Source organism: Ovis aries, chromosome 22 (assembly GCF_016772045.2).
Source record: "Ovis aries strain OAR_USU_Benz2616 breed Rambouillet chromosome 22, ARS-UI_Ramb_v3.0, whole genome shotgun sequence".
NCBI lineage: Eukaryota > Metazoa > Chordata > Mammalia > Artiodactyla > Bovidae > Ovis > Ovis aries.
Genome location: NC_056075.1, coordinates 44,542,130 through 44,554,838, shown reverse-complemented (window position 1 = coordinate 44,554,838; position 12,709 = coordinate 44,542,130). Strand labels below are relative to the sequence as shown.

General features: G+C 42.0%; 1 pseudogene; it reads left to right on the top strand.

Moving 5' to 3' along the window:
- Positions 1-5,549: 5,549 nt before the first annotated feature.
- On the top strand, positions 5,550-5,649 carry LOC114110356 (U6 spliceosomal RNA; annotated as a pseudogene).
- The last annotated feature ends 7,060 nt before the right edge of the window (positions 5,650-12,709 follow it).

Genomic DNA, 12,709 nt, shown 5'->3' with positions numbered 1-12,709 from the left:
CTCTGTTTGAAGGCCCCTCACTCAGCCTTTGCAGTGAGGTGGAGTTGTTTTTGAGGTTCAGTCACTAAGTTGTGTCCAACTTTCTGCAGCCCCATGGACTGCAGCACGCCAGGCTTCTCTGTCCTCCACCATCTCCTGGAGTTTGCTCAAACTCATGTCCATTGAGCCGGTGATGCCATCCAACCATCCCATCCTCTGTCTCCCCCTTCTCCTCTCGCCCTCCATCTTTCCCAGCATCAGGGTCTTTTCCAGTGAGTCAGCTGTTCACATCAGGTGGCCAGGCCTCCTTACAAAGTCCAGCCTGAATTTAGGTAAAGACCTCCATCTTCCTTTGTTTTCTGGAAAGACATGCCCTGAGCTGATCCTGTACACCGAGTGCTTTTCCAAGTGTCAAAACAGTTGGAGAGACTTTTGAACAAGGCCAGACAAACAACCGTTTATCCCTCTTCGTTCTCCCATCTCCAATCTCCCCCTTGGGGGTATTAAGCCCAAGCCAGGGACAACCCCGGCCAAATCTCAGGCTAGAATCCGCAGCTGTGCTTTGCTGGGACTGAGACCCAACCAAGAAGCAGTGATGAAGCTGGCCAGGAGGGGTTATGGAGACAGGCATAAATAGACCACATGCCCAGCAGGGAGACTGAACTGAGAGCCCTGACTCATCAGCCCAGAAGACTGCTTGGAAGCTCAGGCTACCCCAGAATCCTCCATCGTGCCAGCCACCCCTGTGGATGCACTTAGCCCAGAGACAGGAGGGTGGGAAGGGAATCAGCCTGGTTGAAGGAGGCACCATGACGAGCTCCAAGCCTGGTGAGAAAGCGGAGCTCACGGGCAGTGAGGCCCAGACAGGTTTTGAGCCTTTATCTTGGGAATTCTAAAATCAACATGACAGGGATGATGGTATCTGACTCCTGAGCTAACAAAGGCAAGGAAAGAAACCATAGGACTTCAGGAAGGAAGGGGTTTTACCAGACTTATTTTTATAGGAGCCTTTGCTAGTCTGCTCTATGAAATCTGCCTGAGCTTTAACAAAAAATTTCAAATTTATTCACCTGAGTTAGACTCCATGTCAGTGTCCTGAAGTATTGCTTTTGAGTCATTTGCCAAGATCACATATGTGCCTTTTCCAGATTCTATGCAAGAGCCATTTGAACTATAGTAAACGTAGACACACTCATTGATGGATTGATAGACAACATGTAATGAAACAAGGTAAAAGATTTCTTTAAATTTTATAAAAATAGTTATCTTATTTATAGATAAAGGGATTCGTGCTTAGTTTAACTAATTCTCCTCTTACCTCAAGAAATGACTTTGGAGTTTTGCTCCCTGTAGTTGGAGTAGGAATGAGTCAAAATGAGCCGAATACCACATTGGCATAAACTAAACAAAGAAGGCTAGAGGCTTCATGGAATTTGAGGAAAATCAGCTCTGTCGCTTGCAAAATACTGAGTTGTTAGAGGGCAACATTTGATCTGCAAGGTTTGGGGGCTTACAGGGAAACCGGCACACGTAGTTCTGTGATCTCCAGAGTGGAGCTGAGATTACAGAGCTTGTGGTGGAAACTGTAACATATCCCCAGCTTCCTTTTTTCTGGGAAATAATTTTACATTATGACTGTTTGTGACTAAAATGTAGTTCTATTGCACAATATCATCCTCAGAGCCCTCTTCCTCTGTGTCCAGGCTTCTGAATTACATCTCCAATATGCCTTCAGGCTTATTACATACAATTAGGAAATCTTCTTAAGTAGCTCATTTTTCCCCCAAATATGTAATTTTGGCTGAATGATATTAAGGGGCTTAAAAAAAAAGATACCATTACATTAACTGAAATTATTACTATTTTAATTTGCCTGCGAAGCCTTTATTTCAAGTATCATTTCGTATAACTTGTAACTTGGTGGGTATCATAATCCTGATAGAATTTTAGCTACTTGATAGCCTGAGACATTTGGGGGGAAATCATTCCCCAAAGAAGATCAGTTTAATGAGCACTTCTGGTGTTAACTGTGAACTGCTATTTTCCACACTCTTAAAGCACATGACAAAACCAGGGACTTCTGCCACCTTTTTAAATGTAACACCTGGTGGTCTGTTCCTCCCCTCTCCTGACCCTAACAGTCATCCTCCAGGAACGCCTGGCCAATTTATGGAATTGATGGACTGCAGAAAAAGCAGAGGAGCCAAGCCAGCTTCCTGAAATAGCAAGTTTTAAGATGAATTTCTGGAACAGCCACCTCAAGGTGCAATACAATGAAACTTTCTCTTATAATTTTCAACCAGCCAAGCCTTTGCCAGGAGGGTATTATTTGTTGGAGAAAGTGACATCCCTGAGAATACAAAAAGCAAATCACCGAGAGCAATGGAAATCTCTAACCACTCGCTATATTTCCTCTTCAGCTGAAACACGGTGCAAACTGGAGCATGCTCTGTGAAATGTTAATCGTGGGTGTGGCATATGGTGGTCTCACGGTGAAAGCCGTGCTTGGGATTTCTCCCCTCTGCTCCAAACACAGCAACAACAAAATACCCAGCTTGTATTCCATATGGATTTTATAAATTAAATCAAATATTAAATATATATATTATAAATATGAAAATATGGCTATGCTAAAAAAGTGAGCTAAACATCTTCATGGACCAGAAACAGAACTACAAAATGGAAAGTGTCATGAGCCAGAAGTCTATGGAGCTTTGAGCACTGAAGCAGACAGGGTGATAAAGAGTTGACTCCTGTGACCTGGACAATAGCATGTCCTGCTGCTGCTAAGTCGCTTCAGTCGTGTCTGACTCTATGTGACCCCATAGATGGCAGCCCACCAGGCTTCCCCGTCCCTGGGATTCTCCAGGCAAGAACACTGGAGTGGGTTGCCATTTCCTTCTCCAACGCATGAAAGTGAAAAGTGAAAGCGAAGTCGCTCAGTCGTGTTCGACCCTCAGCGACCCCATGGACTTCAGCCTACCAGGCTCCTCTGTCCATGGGATTTTCCAGGCAGGAGTACTGGAGTGGGGTGCCATTGCCTTCTCCAGGACAATAGCATATAGTCGAGGACTAATGGTGAGCTTGGGATTCCCTGGTGGCTCAGTGGTAAAAAAAAATCTGTCTGCCAATGCCAGAAACGCAGGTTCGATCCCTGGGTGGGGACGATTCCTTGGAGAAGGAAATGGCAACCTGCTCCAGTATTCTTGCCTGGAAAATCCCAGGCATGAACTATAGTTCATGTGGTTGCAAAGAGTCGGACACAACTGAGTGAGCACATACACACACACACACACACACACACAGTGGGGGCTTTTTGCACACAACTAAGGTCTGGGTTAGGCTTTCAGCATGTGGAAGGAGCTAGGAAAAGGCCCAGTTACTGTTTGCTGGCTGTGGCAGTGGTGGGAGGAGGCAGACAGAGCAGCCCCGGGCCAAGCCGTCCCCTGGTCTGGTGACTGGCTCTGGGACGACACTGTTATCACTGTGGGAAGGGACACTGAATTACTAGGTCAAGCCCTGGGGTCCCAGGGTGCTTCCCAGTGTCCACAAACAGGTACAGAGGGTAGGGGTAGTCCATGGAGAGGCAGAAGCACCTGCTCAAGGTGAACCTGCAAGCTAAAATGTCAAAGCTTATGACGAAAAAAGCAACACTCAGAAAAGTAGACCCCCAGTCTCAAATGTCAGATGGATTAGTTGCTTATTGCAGCTATAACAAACTGACATAATCTTAGTGGCTTAGACCAACACAAATTTATTATGTCTTAATTCTGTAGTTCAGAAGATGGAACCAGAACCCAGCGTGAAGCAAAAAATCATTTTTTTAATTGAGAGGCTAAGGTCTGAAAATAAGCATCAATTATCTAACTGAAGAATGGTCTTGTGTATTGTGTGTAACCAGGTAGCTTAGCTCAGACCAATTGTCTTGAATAAGACACAGAGCATCCCTGCCAGTAGGGGCACTGTGGGAGTACAGCTGGCCCTGCACCGCGAAGAGGGGAGGGGTAGCATGGAAAGGATGCTGAAATATGTGCACCGTGTGTACACTGTACCTGAGCTCCCTCTGTTCTTAAACTGTTCAGAAATGGATTTCCCACCTTATCCTTAGTTGGAATTTTGATCTAAAATGTATTCTATAGTTCAAATTTGGCCAAGTATTCCTAGGACCGATATATGCAGATATTATCGTCTAGAAGAAAATGCTGCTGAGTAGGGGATCAGAAGATAAGAAAAGAATAAGTGTGTGTAAGCATAAAGAATCAAAATATAGTTGAGCACCTAATTGGACAACTGCCTTCTACCACTTCAACACTTGGATCTTCCTGGCTACTTGCACAGTATTGTTAAAAGTAGAATAAATCATCTGACATGACTAGGCTTTAGGAAAATATGTGAGAGTCATTCAGGCACAAAATCAGTTTCAAATAGATGAAATTTTCCATCTGAGTGGCTTCTACCAGGACAGAATGTTTCTAGCAGTGCAGTATTTTTAATCTTGTTTTAAAATAAATACTTTAATGTATAAATCACTCAATTGTGAAGGCACTTCAATTTTATTTTCCTTTAGTTTTGAGGTTTTGGAATTGCTCTGTGCAGTTTCAAGTAAAAGCTCTCAGATAAAACTTGCATGCCGAAAACCACCATCACAAATGTGCAAGTACAACTATAAATTTATACAACACTCAAGCTGTTTGTAGTTTGCAAAATTTGCTAATAAAATGCAGAAGTAGGGTTTCCATTTACACTCGCTGGCACTGGCACTGCGTGTATATCTTTAGCGCAGGCAAAGATGGGAAATTCCACGCACAGAGAATCTTTTGTGGATGCGACAGTTTGCTAATATCTTAATGAGTGAATTATGATAATTATAGAAATCTTAGCTTTACATTATTTGTGAAGTGTGTGCGTGTGTGTGTATGAGAGCCTTCCCAGGCAAACACAGCCTTCTGATTCAGCAGCATTCAGTGAGAAACATTTCTGTGCTAATAATACAAAATGGATCTTAAACTGCTGCATATTAATCAAATTCATTAAAGTACATTCATTAATTTGTGTATATAACAGCCAAACCGGGAATGTAGAGTTTGCTGATTTTGCACAAAATGCATGTATTAATGAATACTAAAACTTCCACATGAGTAATAGCTTTAAAATTTTTTTCATAAAGCAAAATTTTAAAGGGTAATACTGATAATTATTTTTAAAAACTTTTCCACTTTCACTTCATTTTGTATTATTTAGCTTTAAGTGGAAAAAAATAAAGGGTAAGCCCAGAAGATTGTAAAGTAAAAAGAATGTAAGATTGGGCAACATTAATGTTAAATTCTCTACCTCTCCTTCCAATCAATTAAAAAAATAGGTTCTGGGAACCTTAGGCACAGTCTAAGGTCATGTACAAAACATGAATTTGAAGCTATATTAGGAAAGAGCTTTTGGAACTAGAGGTTGGGTGTGTGGCAAGGGACAATAACAGCTATGAAGGTGCATCTGTATTCTCACATGTCTAAAACTAATGGAACATTTTTACATATCTCAGGAGACCTAAGACTTGTATTAACAATCAGTGACTAGTGCTGGCTTCGGCAGCACATACACTAAAATTGGAATGATACGAAAATTAGTATGGCCCCTTCGTAAGATGGCATGCAAATTTACATTCTATTTATTTTTTTAAGAGGTAACCATGTGGTATGATAGATGTATTAATTAACTTGACTATGGTGACCATTTCAAAATGTACACAAATCGCCATGTTGTACAATTTAAATATATACAATTTCATTTGTCCGTTACTTGTCAATTTGTCAAAATAGAAAAAAAAAAAAAACAATCAGTAAGTACCTTTCTAACATTTTGCCCTTTCAGTTCAGTTCAGTTGGTCAGTTGTGTCCGACTCTTTGTGACCCCATGGGCTGTAGCACACCAGGCTTCCCTGTCCATCACCAACTCCCAGAGCTTTCTCAAACTCATGTCCATCGAGTCGGTGATGCCATCCAACCATCTCCTCCTCTGTCGTCCCCTTCTCCTCCTGCCTTCAGTCTTTCCCAGCATCAAGGTCTTTTCCAGTGAGTCAGTTCTTTGCATCAGGTGGCCAAAGGATTGGAGCTTCCGCTTCAGTTTTGCCCTTTACCTGAATGCTAACTGCTCAGAAGACAAGGCTCATTTCTTTGCCCTCTGTGGCCCTAAGCACAGCGCCTGACACATAGCAGGCACTCAATTAATACGAAATTTAAAATAACTCTTGTACAGAGCAAAATATGATTAGAGTTATATGAGAGGTATAAACACAACGTTTACAGAGGAAACACTGATGAGGCTTCAGATCAGCGGCTGCGTGCTGATCTGCAAGCTTCCTGAGGACAAGACCCTCCAGTTTCTTCCTCTCTGGTATTCCAAAGAACCCTACTCCTGTGTCATCCGCGGGAGAGCAAGTGAGTGTGAAATTCCTAAGTTTGATCCCAGGCATACTGAATTTTCTTATTAGGAGGAATCTGCCGACTTCCCTGACTGCGCGTCCTTGCTCAAGAATAATGCTGTACACCAGCATTTCTCACACTGTGTTCCCCAGCACTCTCGTGCTCTGTGAGGTAAAAAGGGGTAGGAAAAAGGTTAAGTTAGTAAAATACTTCTGGTTCTCTTGTGCTGAGAGCTTTACAATGTACATGAGCCTATCAAGGGTTCTGAGAAGTCTTGTCCTGTACACATCTGTGTTCCTTTTCTAAACCTAGTACTCCCTAAAATGATGGAAACCAGAGCCAGTGTTCCCATAGTATCTGTTAATGTATCATGAGACATGACTGTGGCCGCATGTCTGTAATTCCTCTGCTAAAAATTCTCTTGCATTCTGTTGGCCGTGTGTGCATGTGTGCTGAGTCACTTAGTCGTGTCCGACTCTTTGCGACCCTATGGACAGTAGCCCACTAGGCTCCTCTGTCCCTGGGATTCTCCAGGCAAGATTACCGGAGTGGGTTGCCATGCCCTCCTCCAGGGAACCTTCCCCACCCAGGGATCGAACTCGCGTCTCCTGCACTGCAAGCAGACTGTTTACTGCTGAGCCGCTGTGGAAGCCCCCTGTTAGCCCCTGGAGCCATAAAACCATATATGAGGGACCCGGGGGGACTCCTTGGCCCATGTCTTTGTCTTAAAGAACGAAGTTCACTTGTTTAGCTAAGTGAGAACTTTCCCTGTATTTAATGAGCTTCTAAACCTCACTTGTTCTCCTATCACATTCTAACACCATCAATGTGGCAAAATTATCTTACCTATTTCTTGCTCTTTAAAAGACTGAGGTAAAATGGCTCCATACTCTTTTTATGTTTCTCTCCTCAAACTGATTCAGTTGAAACCTTAGTTTTCTCTTCTCCAGATTCAAATTATTCTGTTTTTTCCCAAAGATTTTAAGTTGTGCCTCCTTTTTGTCATTGTCCTTGAGCTATAATTGACATCTGACATTGGTTTCGGGCATAAGACATTGTGATTCAATATTTGTATATACTGCAAATTGATCACCATAGTAAGTCTAGTTAACATCCATCACTGCTGCTGCCGCCAAGTCGCTTCAGTCGTGTCCGACTCTGTGCGACCCCATAGACGGCAGCCCACCAGGCTCCCCCGTCCCTGGGATTCTCCAGGCAAGAACACTGGAGTGGGTTGCCATTTCCTTCTCCAACATCCAATACTACACAGTTACAAGTTTTTGTGTAGTATCATAAAAACGTAAATCTACTCTTTAGCAACTTTCAATATACAATATTATAAATTATTGTCACTGTGCTCTGTATTACATCCCCATGACTTTAATTGGAAGTTTGTACCTTTTGGCCCTATTCATCCATTTTTCCTTTCCAACCATCAATCTGTTCTTTATAGCTATAGATTTAGTTTCTTTTCTTAAGCCTTCATACGTGAGATCATAGAGTATTTGTCTTTGACTTATCATGTATCTGACCTATTATATCACTTAGCATAATGCCCTCAAAGTCCATACATGTCAAAAATGGCAAGATTTCCTTCTTTTCTTACGACTGAATAATACTCCATGATATATACACAAATATCACTTTTTCTTTATCTGTTCATCCATCAGTGGACACTTAGGCTTCTTTCATAATGCTGCAATGATTATGGAGGTGCATATAACTTTTCAAGCTAGTTTTTTCACTTCCTTCAGATGAATGTCCAGAAATAGAATTCCTGGATCATATGGCAGTTCTATTTTTAATTTTCTGAGGAGCCTCCATACTATTTTGCACAGTGGCTGCACCAGCTTACATTCCCATCGACAGTGCACAAGAGTTCCCTTTTGTCCACTTCCTTGCCAATACTTATTCGTCTTTTTGATAATTGCCATTCTAACAAGTGAGAAGTAATATCCTGTGGTTTGGTTTTGCATTTCCCTGATAGTTGTAGCTCCTTCTTACTCTATTTCATGATATTTTAGATTCTCAGAAGTAAAATTGGAAAGCTCATTTGGTAAACATCTGACTGGTATTAAATATATTTGCCATATGCAAAATGAAGTGTTTCATCAGCGACTGGCATTAAGTATTATAATTGCTACATTAACTCCAGTTATACTAATCCCCTCTCATCTTATACCCAAGCAGTTTGCTTTTCTTTCTTAATTTTCCTTTTTTCTTTGGTTCCTATTGAGTCTCTTCTCCCACCAAGGTAATTTTTGATTCTATTATTATATTCTAATAGTTTCTCAAGATGCTGAGCACTAATTCTACTTCTTTAGATATACTGTCTCTCAACTAGGATGATGAAAAGCAATTGCTTCCACTAATAATTAAAACACTGAAACTTGTGAACTGTTCACCTCGTTCATAAATAAAAATAGATCCGGATAATAACCTCACCCTCATGCCCCATAATCCAAGACACTTTCTCAAGTGGGAGCAAAAGGGCCAGGTTTATGGGCTGGGAATTACACACATCTCATAACCTCTGCAATCAGTAATCTGGGTAAACCACAGGCGTGAGACCCATGTAGAGACTGCTAGTCATATCTGCTAAAGAGGGACAACAACAGGAAACACGCTTTACCTGAACTCTGTCTCAGCCTACTTGGGATGAGACTCTGAGTGTGCTTTCTCTGGTTGTAGACAGTGTGAGATCACCGCAATACCACTGGAGTCAGGGGTTGAGCTCAAGTCGCTCAGTAGTTACGGGGCAATGGGAAAGTAAATGGATCCGATGCCTCATTCTCTCACCTGCAAAATGCAGTGACACTGAACAGCATTATGGAGTTGAAATGCTGGGACATATCCACAAGCCCACTGCAAATGCAGGGCGCTGCCCACTAAGAGTGGTTTCCAGTGCTCCAGAGCCAGAGACCCCCGTGAAAGGGCTTGCGTGCCACTGAGAGTAAAAGGCTGCCTCTCAGCCCCCACAGACACCAGAGCAGAGTCACCTTTGTCTGTTTTGCAAATTGGGCTTCCAAGAAAGAATTCCTTCCAAAGATTTCACTGAATAAAAAGGGGGAGAAGGTTGAAAACCACAGATACAAAGTATTAATCCAGATAATTACTATAATTACAAAACGGTTATTTCATATTTGTGTGTATGTCTAGATTTGTACATGTAACATACACATAACCTAGAGGTTTGTACATTCTTACATGTAACGTACAAATGCTCAAAGTAGTGTAGTGTATAGAACCTCTTGCTGCTCACAACATCACCATGAAAACCTATGTTTTGATTCTCAAAAGATGGTAGCTTGGTTTTTTGTTCTTCAGAAATAAACATATCAAGTGATGCTGTTCATTAAATTGCATGGTATGAAACAATGTCGTACATGACACATATACATGACCAACACAACCAAACATTAAGCTACACAACATGAGTTCTCTTAATTATTAGCTGTCATATTGAGATTAAATTGGGCATTAAATTAAGTTTAAAAAGAGATTAAATTGTGACATGAGGTACAGTAAAGACACAATAGGCATTGAAAATAAAAGGCAATTATTCAGAATGAAATCACAGTATTAGGGACCTGAATACTTGTCGCTTTCAAATTTAAATCTAAGTTTATTTTAGTCTAAAAATAGGGATGAAAAGTGAATTTCATCATCTTCATTTCAGTTCAGTCACTCAGTCGTGTCCGACTCTTTGCGACCCCATGAATCACAGCACACCAGGCCTCCCTGTCCATCACCAACTCCCAGAGTTCACTCAGATTCACGTCCAACAAGTCAGTGATGCCATCCAGCCATCTCATCCTCTGTCCTCCCCTTCTCCTCCTGCCCCCAGTCCCTCCCAGCATCAGAGTCTTTTCCAATGAGTCAACTCTTCCCATGAGGTGGCCAGAGTACTGGAGTTTCAGCTACAGCATCATTCTTTCCAAAGAAATCCCAGGGCTGATCTCCTTCAGAATGGACTGGTTGGATCTCCTTGCAGTCCAAGGGACTCTCAAGAGTCTTCTCCAACACCACACTTCAGAAGCATCCATTCTTTGGCGCTCAGTCTTCTTCACAGTCCAACTCTCACATCCATACATGACCACTGGAAAACCATAGCCTTGACTAGACAGACTTTTGTTGGCAAAGTAATGTCTCAGCTTTTCAATATGCTATCTAGATTGGTCATAACTTTCCTTCCAAGGAGTAAGCATCTTTTAATTTCATGGCTGCAAACACCATCTGCAGTGATTTTGGAGCCCAAAAAAATAAAGTTTGCCACTGTTTCCCCATCTATTTCCCATGAAGTGATGGGACCAGATGCCATGATCTTCGTTTTCTGAATGTTGAACTTTAAGCCAACTTTTTCACTCTCCACTTTCACTTTCATCAAGAGGCTTTTTAGTTCCTCTTCACTTTCTGCCATAAAGGTGGTGTCATCTGCATATCTGAGGCTATTGATATTTCTCCCGGCAATCTTGGTTCCAGCTTGTGCTTCCTCCAGCCCAGCATTTCTCATGATGTCCTCTGCATATAAGTTCATCATCTTAGTCTCTTAAATTTGGGAATCAACAGTCTATCATGTACCATCCATAACTGAAGTTTTCTGACAATGTTGACTTTTAATTCTGATATCAAGAAATTTTTATCAATTTATACCACATTTTATGCTTTCATATAGTTATTTTCTCTACCTAAATTTCTCCTTAGTTGATAAGCTCTATAGCCCAGCTTAATATTAAGATCATTTTTCAATCTTTTTAAATCAACTTTTCCTCTTTAACCTTTGCATATCCCCCATGGGCTAGAAAGATCTGTCAAGCTTTAACATCCACAATTTGTATATTGTATATTACAACTAAAGAATAGTCTTTCTTTAGCACACCATGAACCCTACAGAAATTTCAACATGCTGTCCACTTTTTCTGTCTCACTCTTCCCGTTTGAAGATCCCTAATTTTAGAGAATACAGTGTTAAGGATACGATGTACACAAACTTGAAGTAATCTTGTCAGGCATGCTCTTGTGTAATTGCAGCCCACAGGCTAATCTTCCTGCAGCTAGAGCTTATGGAGTTGTCCTTGTGAATCTTATTTTCATCAGAAATGCCTTCTCCTAAAAAAAAGAAAAAAACAAACAAAAGCCCCCAAGTTGACTTTACCCAAGAGAAAGCGATGGCACCCCACTCCAGTACTCTTGCCTGGAAAATCCCATGGACAGAGGAGCCTGGTAGGCTGCGGTCCATGGGGTTCTTGAAGAGTCGGACACGACTGAGCGACTTCCCTTTCACTTTTCATTTTCATGCGTTGGAGAAGGAAATGGCAACCCACTCCAGTGTTCTTGCCTGGAGAATCCCAGGGACGGCAGAGCCTGGTGGGCTGCTGTCTATGGGGTCGCACAGAGTCGAACACGACTGAAGCAACTTAGCAGCAGCAGTAGCAGCAGCAAGGGATATAAATGATGTAAAATAATTTCTTTTAAGAATGAAATGATAAATTCACCACTTTACTTGCATGATCAGTCAATGCTGGAAATGTTGTGATAAGCTTGTAAGTTTAATATTTGAAGCTTGGAACTTGAAGCTTCCAAGATGAAATTCTGTTTCCCCTATAGAAGTGCCATATTTTTATTCAAAACCCTTTTACTTTTTATGCCATTCTAGGATACAGTTCTAGTCCATGATTTGTATTTGGATGTGGCACAGATTTTGAAATTTCATTAATAAAAACAAATCCATTTTCTGGTTGGTTTCTTCATAGAGCCTTTCTACTGCTTCAGATTGTCCACTGAGGTCATTTGTAGCAGTCTGGGAGTGTGTGGTGCCTTGGACTGGTCCAGGGTTCTGAAACCTAAGTCGTGCATTCTGCACGGGAGGCGAATGTGAAGACCTTTCACAAACACTTGCACAAACAGGAGCCTGTTTACAAAATGACTCCCAAAGCCATCAGTCTCTCTGCCAGCATTTGTCTGTCAGTATTCCAAGTTCTGAGGTTCCACGGTAGCTTTAGTTCTCCATGTTTCCCAGGCCACCCAGCCTGGGCAGAAAAGGGTCACAGTGACGGTCACTAAACAGACTGCTCTCATTCTACCTCCAGGGAGTTGGGAAATCCCTTGAGCTATTCACCATACTCCTCCCTTCTCTTCCAGCTGCTGTGAATAAGGTCTCCTGCTGTTCTGGGGCCCTGCTCTGCTCCAAGCTCTCTAAGGTAGAACCTCTTGATTTCAAGGTGACCTGGGCTTTGTCCCACCACTGCAAAGTGGCAAGGCTCTGGGCTGGGATACAATGTAAATGACACACTCCTGCTAACCCCCAAGTCCTC